This window comes from Lissotriton vulgaris, chromosome 1_2, assembly GCF_964263255.1.
Source record: "Lissotriton vulgaris chromosome 1_2, aLisVul1.2, whole genome shotgun sequence".
NCBI classification, from domain to species: Eukaryota; Metazoa; Chordata; class Amphibia; order Caudata; family Salamandridae; genus Lissotriton; species Lissotriton vulgaris.
Window position 1 is genome coordinate 58,888,991 of NC_141686.1, and position 15,295 is coordinate 58,904,285.

Here is a 15,295-nt window from a genome sequence, read left to right on the forward strand (position 1 = left end):
GAATACATGTACCGCAACCGCAAGTCCTACCAGTCCCTCAATATCCAAATGGTGTGCAACGCCAAGAATATCATCACGGACATAGTGGCACAATATCCGGGCAGCACACATGACTCCTTCATCTTCCGGCACAGCGGCATTCACACACGACTGGCAAAGGGAGACTTTGGCGAAGGACACCTACTGGGTAAGTACACATGTCCCCAAATACTACACTTTGATCATGTATCTGCGCAGAATAGGCACTCACCCTGTGCTCATTACCCGCAGGTGACAGCGCCTGCGGTCTATGTGAGTACCTCCTCACCCCATACCTCAACCCAGCCACACCGCAGCAACGGCGTTACAATGCTGCACACATACGGACAAGAAATTGCATAGAGAGGACATTTGGCCTATTGAAGAGCCGTTTCCGCATACTGCACAAGACTGGTGGGGCCATCAAATACACACCTGAGGTCTGCTGCCGCATCGTGGAGTGTGTGCAATACGCCACAACATTGCTACCAAGCGCAGGATACCAGTGGAGATATCTGGCAGTGAGTCTGAAGGTGACAACCGGCCACCTCCACATGTATGTCATGCACGCGGAGAAGATCCTGCTGAAGGACACAGGCGCCGCAACCACATCACTACAAACTGTTTCTAGTGCACACATTCTCCTATCACAACACTGCACCCATGCATGACGAATGTAATAATGACATGAGTGTGTATCAAGTTTGACCATTCATCTTTATTTTTAAATCACAATAAATTGGCCTTTAAGTATTAAATTGTCTGCTGGAGAGAGTATTGCTCCATACCTCCCCATGCTGGGGTAGGGGGTTTGCAGGGGTTGACTGCATGGCCTCCCTCTGAGTGTCAGAGTCCTCACGGACGTTGACGGCGAGACGTCCCAAGTCGTCTCTCCGCATCCTGAGGGATGGTCATGGCCCTATTTGCTGATGTTGGCCTGCTGCTGCGGCGACGTGCAGGCAACGGTGGCAAGGAGGAGCTGCTGTTGGTCGACGCAGCCTCACTTGCGTCGTCAGCCCCCTCTGCTTCTTCATGGGCAGTGACCTGTCTGCTGAGCACTGCTGCGGTGAGTAGGTTGAGTGACCTGGCCATATCCTGTCAACACTGCACCATCTGGGCCTGCATGGCGAGTGACCTTCGTGCCAGCTGAGATGTAGCATTACCAACTACATGATTTGACCTAGTGTAGGCCGATAGGCGGGCCGGTAGTTGGCGGTGGCGTCGACGGGTCATGTCCTGCTGGGATACAAGCAGCTGGTTGTTGTCTCGCACTGCAGCGGTCATCTGGGCTACGTGTTGGCCGTTTGCCTGCATCTGTGCCAGCATTGCTGCCATGTGGCGCGCCTGTGTGCGATGCACCGCCAGCATGCGGCGTTCGATGGCCAGGCCTGGATCGGGTGTTTCAAGTGCCCTGGCGGTGCCTGCTGGGCCCTGGCGCTGCTGGCGCCTCAGTGCGCTGGTCTGTGACCTGGCACGAGGTGTGCGCCTCGTCTGCCTCCGAGGCGCTGGTGGTGGAGCCTTTACCACTGCTGTGGCAGTTTGCTGGGGGGTTGGCTGCACGGCTGTGGCTGCAGGGGTGGCCCTGTCTGCACGGGGTGGTGGTGGTCTTGGTGGTGGTGGGTGCACTGCTAGTGGCTGTGATGGGCCGGGTCATTGGGAGGACTGACCCTCACCCTCAGTGTCCTCCTGGCTCTCAGCGATGTGCAGCGCCTCGCTGTCCGTGCTGGCTTGATCACCTGCACCTGTAATGTGAAAGGGTGCATGATTAAAGTTATGTATCTTGCGCAGGCAATGTTGATACATGCATGCAGCCTTGCTTTGCCTGACTGGCTTTTGGATTGATTTTGCATTGAGTGCTCTGGCAGTGTTGGGCTAACTGCGGGTACATGATTACACTACAACTTCCACAATGCAATGGGGCTTTTTTGGTGAGCATGGGCTGCTTTGTTGGGGATGTCATGTTGCTAGCTCAGGACTTAAGGGCATTGTTAGGGGACTGGTTCGCAGTCGCATGGCACTTACCTTCAGGTTGTTGGCTGGAATGAGATGAGTCCAGCTGAAGGACCCCCACGCAGGCTTCTGGCGCAATGGTGTCCTCAATCAGGTCCTCCAATGGGATGTTCGGTGTGGCTACAGGTTCCCCTCCACCGGTGGCCAGTCGCTCCCCAAGCCTTTCAGCAATCCGCTCCTTGGAACGTCCTCTCAGGTCGTACCAGCGCTTTTTTATGTCGTCAATGGAGCGCTGGGTCACACCAACAGAATTGACCTTTGCGCGGATGCGCTGCCAGATCCTGCGCTTCTTTGCCTCTGGCACCTTCCGGGAGTCTTTTCCTGGCATGGTCCTTGCAGACCCCCTCAATTAGGTGCTCCAATTCGGATTCAGAAAACTTTATTTTCCTCTTCCTCTCCTGCCCACTGCTCCCTGCAGCATCCTGGGACATCTTTGGATACTTTTTTCAGGCTGGTGTGCTGCAGAGTGTTGGTTTTGGTGCTCCTCAGTTTCCTGCTGCCACTCCCTGGCTCTGTGTTATGTTTTTGGGTGTGGTGAGCCTACTTCCTGGTTGTGATGTCATCAGTGGGCTCGAAATGCGACTTCCCATTTTTGCGATCTCGCAGTTAGCGAGATCGCAATTAGCGATATCGCTATTTGCAATATCGCAATTTCAGCTTAGGAAATAGCCGATTCTGCGATTATTTAGCGATTGCGGCAAGATCGCAATCGCCAATTGCGATCTATTGCGAATCGCTTTTTTTCCTCGCATTTGAACATGAATTCCATTATGCGATTCTCAAATTGCGATTCACACATTTTCTCAATTTTCTAATCGCAGAATGGTAGCTTCATGAATCTGGCTGATAGTCATTAAAATGGAACCAGTCAGGAAGGAGTGGTCTAACTGCTCATTTTAAGCACAAAGTGAGAGAACGAGAGCTATAAGCCAACGCACGTTCTCCCTAATTAACACATTTATCCACAACAAGTGCGTCATGCACTTTTGGATAAATGGTTTCGCTGTTCAACTATTGGGAGTCATTCACAGGAGAGGGCAGGTAAAGGTAGAGAGTAGGTGAGAACATTGCTTCACTTTTGCATAGAAACAGAGAATTGCAGTGCCTAAACCTTTTCACTTTTTAGCAAAATCTGTTCTGGATTGATCAGTGTCCAAGTAATCAGTTATCTACTAAGATTTCTAAATTTAGTAAGACTTCTGAATTTATATTGGCTATCAACAGTAACTATGCATGTCAAGAGAGAAACAATTCCATGAAGGTGATTCATCTGCATCTAAGATTTCAGAAGTTTGACTGGATGTTGTGCTATTAAGCAAGTGTTGCTTCATGTAGCAGACACGGGGACCAATTAGAAGGTCTGCATTTCCATGATGGAGGACACGTTTCAAGGTCTCAAACCCTCAGAATTTTATCTGTCGGTGGTGTCCAAAACCTCAGAAGAATTGATGGGGGATGCTCAAGGTAGAGCAAGGAGAAAACAACTCCAGTTTATAAGACTCCCTGTGGATGTAGAGGGTGCAGACCTCAAAACATTCCTGGAGACTGGGATGTACTCATGGCTGAAGACGGATAGACTCTCATCCTGTTTCATCCTAGAGAGAGCGCACTCAACTCTGGTGCCAGCGGTCGCTGCAGGGGCGCCTCTCATCACCCACTTACTCTGAGGGTCCTAAACTACAGAGAAAGGGACACGGTCCTCAGGGCAGCCAAGGCTATAGAAGAGTTAATATTAAAATACTCTTAGATTCTCATTTTTCTCGACTGTACATGTATGGGCCGAAAGCAGACAATTTGTTTGGTGCTGTGAAGCAAAAGACGTGGGCTTGACTCTTAAGTAGATGTTCATTTATCCAGCCTGGCTTAATTCCATCGTGCCTCGAATACTGCCTTCTCTGACTCTCGTGAAGCAGCATGGCACGGTTGGTGGAGAACGACCTAAAGGGACCACTCGAGCGATATGGAGATGCAGCCATTCAAATGGAGCAGTCATTTGGGCCGTCGAAAAAATGGTGCCTCACAGATAAAGTGAGGCGGTGCATTTGGGCACTAGGGGCTCCTCTGAGTCTCATAAGGACAACCTCAAGAAGGTGTTCACCCTTGCCACCTTTCTACAGCCTGAACCATATGAAAATGAGTCCTCAGACCCTGGGGGGACATGAACGCCATGCCTTCAACAGATCAACGGCTGTGCTGCGCTGGAGCCCTTTGGACAACTACAGAACTAATTATGTTTGTTAACAGCTGAGTAACACAAATCTTTTGGGATGGGCATCTTGATACAACCCCTGTGAACACACTTTGGATTAAATGATGTTTAATATGGGTGATGGATGCTTCAGGGGTGAAGGTATGGTTGGAGTAGTGGGGGGATGTTATGTGGGCTTGTAGAGTTGGCCTAATTGTTATACTTTCATAACTACTTCACTTTAATAAGTGGAGGGTGCAAAACTTCTTCTTGAGCACCTACTATGTGGTGATTGAAAAGATGTAATGGCCATTGCTAGAGTAATGACTTGGAATGTGGACTGTCACAATGACCGAAGTAAGTAAGGGCAGTCGTGAAATTTGCTAACAGTACGGTCTGCTGTGCTGCTTCTACAAGAAGCCCATCTAATTGGGACTAAATGTCTTTTTCTGGGGAAATTTGAATATGACAGGGTGCATGTTACTGGATACACAAGAGACTAATCACTATAATGATTCATAGGTCACCCCCTCTGACACTTTTGCAGGTATGAACTGCTATATCTCAGTGGGAGCAGAATAGATGGTCAGTCATATAACTTTTTTAGAGCCTGCGTTCCCCTCTGTTAACAAGGAAATCCTTCATGATGTGAAATTACTGATAGATGGCCTCCCACAAGGATTAACTGTTCTCAGCCGGGACTTTACCTCTGTTATGGACTACAACAGAGACATGCTGGGCTTGTGATTCAGTGGTCCACATAGGCACGTTGTGTTGGCAGGCTGGGCCTCCTCTGCTGCAATGTGTGATGTCTAGCAGCTGTGCAATCCCAACATTAAGGAATGTACCCATGTTTCTGCTGTACACAAATCCATGTACTGAATTGATTATTTCCTCTTGCCAGCTGTACATGCCTCGCGGACTACTGGGACTCCTATACTTCCGAGGCATATTTCAGATCATTTTCCGGAGATTGCTATCGGCTACCATAAGGTTGAGGAGTAGGCCCTGTGGTGAATCAATGCCTGGTGAGTCGCAGATATCAACTTCACTAATTTTATGAGAAGTCCGAATTTTATTGACCTTAAAGTTCCATGAACATTTGATGTCTTCATTGGGAACACTTTGGAACGTCTGGGAAGTTGTTTGTCTCACGATAGAGCAAAAGCACAACTCAAGGACAAAAAATATATGAAAGGACAAACAATTATAAATCTTGAGACCAGAGTTCTGAAATTGGAACACAAATGTCTCAATGTGAGTGTGGTGAACTGTAGTGTCAGCTTGATATTGACAGAGAATCCCTGCTGCAACAGCTATTTCATCTGCATTTGCTTTGAATAGTATACATTAAGGGGCCGATTATGATGTTGGTCGGACATCATTGCGGAATTGGGACCGACCGATCTCTGATCAGAGGTCCCGACCGCATAATTACGATGCAACCGCACATGGTGCAGCCACATATCCCATTTCCCTATGGGAGCCTGTGCTATGGCTTTAAACCGGCCATAGCACATGCTCCCATAGGTAAATGGGAGATTGTGTTCATCCCTGCAATGTGTGGCAGGCACCAGAGGGTGCCTGCCACAAGATGCAGGGATCAACAGGTGCAAAAGAAATAATTGATGGACGGTATGCTCGACAACGCAAACATTCACCCCCGTCACAAGGATCTGGGTTTAATCCATCCTTCTTTTGCTCACCACACCACTCCAGTTTGGACCTAGCTATATGCAAATCAGTCTTGACCCTGTTCCTTGTGGGAACAGTCCAGGCCGAACTGCCAAGCCAGGTCCTCCCTGGACTGGAATCAAGCATCCAGGGACCGGTTTCAGGGCATCACCCTTCATCAGCCAGGCTAGCTTTAATCCAGTGGTGCAGTGAGTAAGGGACCCATGTCTGGGCATACCCTTCCAACTTAGGGCAATAAATGCAAAAGAAACAATTGATGGACGGAATGCTCAACAATGCAAACATTCACCCCAGGCACAAGGATCTGTGTTAATCCATCATTCTTTTGCTCACCACACCACCCAAGTTTGGACCCAGCCATATGCATATCAGTCTTGACCCTGTTCCTTGTGGGAACAGTCCATCCCGAACTGCCACGCCAGTTCCTCCTTGGACCAGAATCAAGCATCCTGGGACCAGTTTCAGGGCATCACCCTTCATCAGCCAGGCTAGCTTTAATCCAGTGGTGTAGGGAGCACAGGACCCACGTCTGGGCATACCCTTCCAACTTAAGACGACAAATGGTAAGAAACAATTGCTGGACAGGGCACGACAGTGCAAACATTCAACCCCAATCACAAGGATCTGGGTTTAATCCATCATTCTTTTGATCAGCACACCACCCCAGTTTGGACCCAGCCATATGCAAATCAGTCCTGACCCTGTTCGTTGAGGGAACAGACCAGCCTGAACTGCCAAGCCAGGTCCTCCCTGGACCGGAATCAAGCATCCTGGCACCGGTTTCGGTCATCACCCTTCATCAGCCAGGCTAGCTTTAATCCAGTGGTGTAGTGAGCACGGGACCCACGTCTGGGCATACCTTCCCACTGTGGGCGACAAATGCAAAAGAAACATTTGATGGATGGAATGCTCGACAATGCAAACATTCAACAGGGGGTCACCTATGGTCCCCAAACGGAGCCGCAAAGAGAAGGGGGCCTTGCTAGGGGTCCCCAAACTCACTTTCCAATAGGATTTCCATGTCGGAAAGCACAACATGGAAAGCGTGTCGGAAACCGAGCATCGAAATCTCAATGGCGGAAACACCGTCCATTGGATTACAGGTTGGTCTCTGAATGGCCGACGTGCTCCTTGAGCCTGTCGAATCCAGCTGGAATAACTGGCCGCTTTCAATTCTGACTGCCTACATTCTTTCAGACCAAAATCAAAATAGGCCCCTTAGTAGTGAATATCAAAATGTACATTGGATGCCATTGTAATAGATGACCTCCCTCTACAATGCCTGAATGATATACAGGTAGGTCTACGAGCAGCTCATCACTGTGTAAGACATTTCAGTGGCTATTACCAATATGAACATGGGTAACTTTAGTGCTAGCTTTATCTCGACAGAAAATGCCTGATGCAATATTCCATAGATGAGGCAAGACACATTAAAATTTCCTCGGACAAGCGTGTCTATGAAATGGGACACAAGTCGGGGAAATTGATGAACTGGCTAGCATCCAGAGACACTATCTCTAGAGTCATTCCGCAGATACGGTTCACAGATGGGAGACTGATGGCTGCTGCAATAGATATTGTGTCTACATTCGCAACTTAGTATCAGATGCAATACATTAAGCAGTAAATATCAAAGTGTGAATTGGCTGCCATTCTAATAGATGACCTCCCTCTGCCATGCCTGAGTCTTGTAGACAGGGATGCCTTAGACCAACCCATCACGGTCTGGCCCGACAGGTTTCCTCTTTTGTTTTGTTTTCAATGCATATTTTATTGGCAGTTAATCATTATTATCACAGACGTTGCTTCAAGATTAATAAGTGCTTGACACAAATGGTAACTGGTCTGTTAACAGTTACAAATCCATACATTCACGCTTTTCAAACCTGGAACAGTTCCCGCTTCCCTCTTAGCCCCCTGGGTTGCTATGGAACAAATAACATATAGGGACAGCTTGTGAGTAGCTGCACGTAAATGTGAGGCTCACTGGTCGTGTATGGCGGTAGTCAGGATTGTGCGTGTTAAATTTGGTGCCCACCCAGGCCATTGCCTAGTGCCACGACACCTGCTCTCGGGGAGCCCACCTCTTCCGTATCTTCCCATCTAGAGACTATAGGTTCATCCAGTAAAGTCTTCCAGGCTTTGGCCCTGTCCATCTTGCCAACCCCCGACTGGCTTCCCTAAATAGTAGCCTGCTTTCTGCCCCCACCCATCTTTATAGTTCTCTTTTCCAGATGATGGTCTGCGGACCTCTGGGGGCCTTCTAGTTTCTGGCTATCTCCCTCTTGGCCAGGATGTAAGCAAGGTCCTTAAACTTCCCTGTCACCTTGTCCTTGGCCGTGTGTGGGAACCATCCCAAGAGGAAGTGCTCTGGTGTCTGTGGTGGCTCTTTATCAATCAAGTCACCTATTATCTGCCTTATGTCTCCCCAGACAGTCTGTAGTGAGGGGTAATTCCAAAACATGTGAAACATGTGTGCCTCCCTCTCCCCACATCTTGGGCAGGCCGCTGAGTCCGCACCAAAGTACCTCCTAATGCGGGCCGGCGTTAGGTATGCTCTATGTAAGACGTAGTAGTTAATTAATATACACATGCGTTCCTGGACGCCTTTGGTACACGCTCCAGAATTTGTTCCCAGTCCCTCACTGGTATTTGCTTACCAACGTCTTCTTACCATTGCAGTTTCAAGGTATCAAATGGCTGCTGTGCATCCGCCTGTATGGCTATATAAAGGCAGGACACCGTTTTAATTCTTCCCGCCGAGAGCGACACATATCTGTACCCCGGCAGTGCACGCAGATCCATGCCCCCACCCCTCCAATGTTCTGTAACCTTGCGAGTCAAGGCCCTATGCTTCAGGAAGTGACCCCTAGGGATGTCATATGTAGCCTGCAGGTCCTCGAAGGGTAAGAGTGCGGAGTCTCTGTATAAATCTCCCATGTCTCTCAGTCCCGCTTCTACCCAGTCCTCCAGTCCTGCCCAGTGCTCTCCTTGTGGAAGTCCTGCAACATTGTCAGTGGTATGTCAGGAGAATAGGGAGTCACAACGCTTACCTTCCGCAGGTATCTGGACCAACAGCATGTTATCACCTTGGTAGCATTTGCGTCCATTGGCACGGTGCGCCGGACTCGTAAAAGGATTCTTTCTAGGTTGGCAGTATCTGGTGCGTCCGGGCAGCGCTCCCTGTCAGGGTTGCAGTCTGCCGCTAGCCATTGGATCATCCAGTATAGCTGTGCAGTTAGATAGTAGCTCTCAAGATCAGGCACCACTAGCCCCCCTCTGCTGTAGGGCGTCGTAGTAATGCTAGTGCCACCCTCCTTCTGCTTGTGCCCCAAATATTAATGAAATGACCATTGAGTTCAGTTCCTTGAACATCACATGGGGGATCCACACTTGCAACATCCCGAAATAGTAGAGAAGGCGTGGTAACATTACCATTACCATTTTTAGGACCGCCACCCTTCCAGCGATGGAAAGCGGGAGTGTGCTCCACAAAGCCATTGCCGCATTCGCTGGCCTCATTGCCTTACCTACATTACCCTTCAAGAGGTCCGATGCTTCATGATAAACTTGTATACCCAGGTATTGTAGGCATCTAGGTTCCCACTGCAATCGCTCCAAAGTAAGCAGTGAAGGGGTGCCTAGGGTTAGCTGGAACAAACTGGATTTTTGCCAGTTAACCTGGAGTCCAGATACATTGTCAAATCGGACGAGCATAGTGCGTGCCTAATGGAGTTCACCCGCAGTATCGTTCAGGAAGATCAGAAGGTCATCTCCATACAATGCTATCATATGGCAGCCTGTTGACGTCTCTAGTCCCCTATTGTCCTGGCCACTTCTGGCTCTACACGCCAGCGGCTCCATGGTCAGAGCAAACAGGTGGCCGGAAACGGGACATCCCTGCCTCGTTCCTCTCTCCACCCTCTGTTGAGGAGAGATAACTCTCCCAGTGCGCACTCGGGCTTTAGGGGTTGTGTACAGGAGCTGCATCCATTTGAGGAATCCCTCCCCCAGGCCCATCCTGACCAGGACTACATACAAATATTGCCACTCCAGGCTGTCAAATGCCTTCTCTATGTCCTCTGCGAGCACTGCTGCTTCTTGTTTATCGTACCCGTCAGAGTCCATTACCGCTACAAGGCGTCTGATGTTCATGACAGTATTCCGCCCTTGGATGAATCCCGCCTGGTCAGGGTGAACAAGATGAGGCATATGGGGCAGTAAGCGGGTCGCGAGGATCTTACTCAAGATTTTATAGTCCATATTGAACATGGACAGCAGTCTGTAGGCCGTGTAATCATGGCGTTCTTTCCCCGGTTTAGGTATGGGAATAATAAGGGCCTCCCTGGTGCTAACGGGTAACCGCCCCTGTTCGAGGGCCTTTTGATACTTTGCGGCCAGGTGAGGGGTCAACTCCTCTACATACATCATGAAAAATGTGCCCGGCGTTTTATTAAACGCCATTCCCTTAATGGCCACCCGAATCTCTTGCTGCGTGATATCCGCCCCTAGTAGCTCCCCAATTTCAGGGGTCAGGCGTGTCAACGGTAAATCAGCCATGTAATCCCTCATGTCTGCCAACTCACACGTATACATCTTGGCATAGAGTGAGGCATAGTAACATGCAAAAACCTCGTTGATCTTACTGTGAGCAAAGTGTCTGATCCCCCATTCATCCTCTATTTCCACCAGGGGAGAGCCCCGGCTCACCAAGTTTGTCAGCCATGTCAGGAGCGAAACAGACATATCCCTTTCAGCATGGGTGCGCTCCAGATACTTTTTGTAGTCAAAGCTTCGGAGCCTCTCCGTTTGTCTCGCTTCCTCCTCTATGGCATCCAGGAGTGCCCTATGGAGCTCCGGATGTCCCGGCATCCTGCGTTCCACCTCCCAGAGAGCCGACTCTGCCTCCTCCACTTCCCTCATAATGACCTTCCTGTCTCCGTGACACGAGTAATGCACTGGCCCCTCAAGACCACCTTAAAAACGTCCCATTCCGTGGTTAGGGATGCCGTTGTCCCGGTGTTGTGTTGAAAATAATACACTATCTCACCCCTGATCTCCCTGAAGACCTGATCCTCCAGTGTGTCTGGTCGAAGTCGGCACGTGGGGATTATCGCTGGCGGGTGTGCCCAGTTCAGGGACAGAATCAACAGATTATGGTCCGAGATGATGCGGGCCAAATATTCTGCTGATGTGACCTGTTGTTGCGCATCCACTGAGCGCAATAAGGCATCTAGTCGCGCGTGTACCTCATGAACTGCCAAAAAATAGGAGTAGTCTTTGTTTGGTTTGCGGATTCAGGGTTCGCCATGCGTCCAACAGTCCCCATCTCTATCTCCAATTGTGGAACGCATGGGAAGCATGTGCTGCTTGGGAGGTTGGCAACGGAGGATGGGACCGGTCCAGAAGTATGTCATCTACACTATTGAAGTCGCCCCCCACTATCACAGTACCTGTAAAATATTGTGCTAATTTGTGGCTTAGTGTCCCAAAGAATGCAGGCTGATCTACCTTAGGAGTGTACACACTAATCATGGTAATGTCTTGGCCCTCCAGCCATCACTTGATGGCCACATAACGGCTAGGGGTGGTCCACACTTTCCGCATAGTTCCGTTATGCGTCGCCCGCCCGCCTCTCGCCCACAGTATTAAATAACATTAAAAAGCATTACATTACATTTAAAATAAACTTACCTTATCGTATGCGCCGCCGATAAGGTAAGTTTATTTTACATTACAAGTTTACATTAGGCGCTGAAATTGTGTTGTTAAGACCTGTGTACAATGGATTAAATATGTTTTTTTTAAGTCGTTGAACCTGAAGAAATAATGTTCTACGTGGTTCTGCAAGCCACACGTCATCATCTTTTCAGCAAAGACTCTCCTTACACATCCTCACTGGAGCACATCTCACCTTCTAGATCCCATCCAATCCATTATAGGTAAAATTGTCTTTATTATTGTTCTTGTCAACCAGGGCCTTCTAGCTGTAGATGAAGAAACTAGTCTAATCTAATAATAAATAAGTGTGACAAAAGTACGGACCAAATGAACTCGGCCACTGATTTATCATACCTGTTCAAAGGAATTGAAGAAGCAAATATAATACAGTTAGCCCTAATTTGAACCTGTTTGTTCCAGGAGAGTACAATGGTGTGATTCATAAAGGTTCCCCGAACGGGTTAATGTAGAAAACAGCCCGTGCCAGATAAAACTCAATTAGTTATTAATGCAGGCAACTCACGAAAGCACTTTAATTGGTATTAGCCAGAGAAGAACTTTGCAGGAGACCAATTTATCAAATCCTTTCTGAAGTCCACTGACCTCAGGATAGAATTACAGGTTTATAATTTACTCAACACTTGCATGACCCGGAGAACAAAGTACTGCCAGCTCAGTCAAAACGTAATTACTCTTGACCTTAAAATATGTGTTTTCGTGTGGTAAATTGGCGCAGAAATTATTTTAGAGCAAACACAGGCTGTTTTTTTCACTGTTCTTTATTTTAGTCTCTTGCCTGAGTGGATGTTTGTTTAGTGAATGAATATGGGAAAGTAGCAGACATTGTGGAGCAGGAGTTGTGCAAGTCATTCTGCTTTTTAGGTGGAGACTACAAGACAGCGCATCTGGCTGGTTGCAAAACACATAATGTGGGCTTACCTAGACCATACAGGGGATTGAAGCCCGCCCATTGCTTACCATTGGTTGGCTTTTCTGACACTCTCATTTGGGTTCTTCTTATTTGACGAGTCTTTTGTTTGTCCCTGTTAAGGGGCATTGTCTTTTTACTGAACTCTATGATTGGCTGGTGTCTGTGCTTCCACTGCTCGCTTTTACGGACTTATGTTTTTTGTTTTGCTTAAGCACTCAATGGCAGTGCATGTATTTTCCAGCAGGCACAGTCATATAATTTTCTCAACAGTGCTGTGCTATCTGTGTTGTTTGTGCATGTGTGTTTTTATTCCTGATCCCTGCGCTCCGTTTGCTCGCTCTCGCTTGTTATTTACACCCACTCCTCTGTTTCCCCCACTCTGCAGTTCTATTTTTAATTACATTTTTGTTATACTTAAAGGGTTCCATGGTACTTCTTTTTTTATTTGATTTGTTTACACTGTGGCTCCGTCCACGGAACCGCAGACCACTGCGGAAAAATGAATCCCGTGGGTGGGCAACGCTACAGAGCATTGCTGGATTGGGACTTATGCATCCCAGCATGCAACCAAGGCCCCATGGGAAACCATCTGTCGTGTGACGAGAAGGGGCACTATGTCCAAAGACAACCTAAATCGTGCAGAAATGAGACTTTTCTGTGTTGAAATCATTTCCCTGTTGGCATCACTCGCGAAATCAATGCAGCGGCGGTACGCGTTGGAACAAGCAGTCACCCTAGTTTTCATGGAAGATAGATAGATTTACAAAGAAACCTATGAGTCCCCGCATGTTCCTTAGTCCTCTTTACAGCATTTTTTTATGCATTTCATTCTCGGAAGAGAAGTTCTTCCACTTATGCAAATTAGTGTAAATTCCCAGAAAAACACACCACAACTGTCAGCACCCGGCGTATTACAATCTACGAAACACTAAAAAGACACCAGAGGGAATTGAAAACATGGACACAGAAATGGGTCTATGATGACAAAACAAGTTGTTTTTATTGGATGTGAGATGCTAAATAAACAACAATGGTGCCGTTTTTAAAATGCAAGGTAACAACAATCTAACTTCAAATAAAAACAAATGGAAACGTATTCCCAGCTGTAATCTTTCTCTTTACAATTGCAATAAGGGTGCAGTACCTTATGTGGCTAAAGGAGGTCCCTTTACAACTCCACAGGGACACTTAGTAACAGCCTGTGATACCGCACCCTTTCCTTGCTCACTGGATTTTCTTTTCTTGCTTATGATACTGGGATATTTTGGGACAAGAAAAGAAAACTGAAAAACATTATTATTACACTAATAGCTCCAACTTTTACTAATGCAAGACCTGTTGCATTTAAAATGTTTGTTTATATGGCATACACAATACCTTAAATATATGGTTCCCTTGCAGTCAGGGGTTTCAGGATCCAGACTGTGGTAATCATAACATGTTACCACAGGTATCCTGGTGCTAAATCTTAATGTTAAGTCAGAAACAGAGCACCAAGAAATGTTGCAGAAACAACCAAACATACTAGATAGTACTAATACAGTTCTGTAACTACTGGGAATGCAGCATATCCTTAAACGTTGTGAGCAGAGGCAGTGTGAGCACCAGTTGTGGAGTCTGTAGTGGAGTCTCAACACGTGTGGTTCGATGGATCATGAGGATTAGGTTCTTCCTCATGCACAAACACAATACTCACCACCAACAATAAAGTAGTTGCCTTGTATTTTGGGAATGGGACTAGCTAGAAAAATACGTATACAACTGTGTTTATAGTTATTAAAACTTCAATTTAATTTGAAGTTGAATGTTTAATACATTATAACATTTAGAAAGTTACCATTTCCAACCCTGAAGTTCCTGTTAAGTCTAATTTCCATTTGCTGTTCAACTTCTCCCAGCCAGTGATTACCTTGTGAATAGGTGTGAAAAAGGTGGCAAATGACTCAGAGAATCAAGCAGTAGGCTGACCTGAATGGGCAGGGATAACTCCTCAGAAGCTCACAGAATATGCAGGCTGGGGGCATCCTCTTTGACACTAAAGTGTAAAATCCGGCTTGAGTGTCAAATCCTGCTTAACAGGGCTCCTGGTTGTATTTATAACATTGGTAATGAACTTTAAAGGAAGTTAGAAAACAGAATGCCAAGACAAGTCTTGTGTATCTGTTGTCTGTTTGATGTAAAATGCTGCTTAGATCCAACCAAATATCTGTCTCCATGTTTTCCATATATCACTTGGGTGCATTTGAAAGAAAGAAAACAGGATGCCAATACAATCTCTGTGTATCCACTGTCTGGTAGATGGAAAACTCTGCTTTTGTCCTATCACCCATCTGTCTTTAGTTTATTTGGGGTACAGTGGCTGCTTCAAACTAGAATTTAGTGTTGGATTTTGGAGGATACTTGGATTACCTTAGTAGACTCCACACACACCCCTCAGGGTTCATAGCAATCTTTTAGTGTGACTGTATATTTTTGCCAGCTTGAGAATGTCCAAAGTGGGTTGGGTTGCCCTGCAGATTTCTACTCCATTGGCTATGCCACGTCCTGCAGTCATTCCTACCCACTAGCTTGTGCCAGGCATAAATGCGGTATGTCTAGGCACCCATCTCAGAACAGTATTGGATCTGAGGAGGAACAGAAGAGGAATGGACCTGCTGTCTGTGTCCTAATCAGAGCTCTGAAGGATAGGACTTGCTCCCTCTTGTACCCAAGACAAGAAAGGGTCCTCC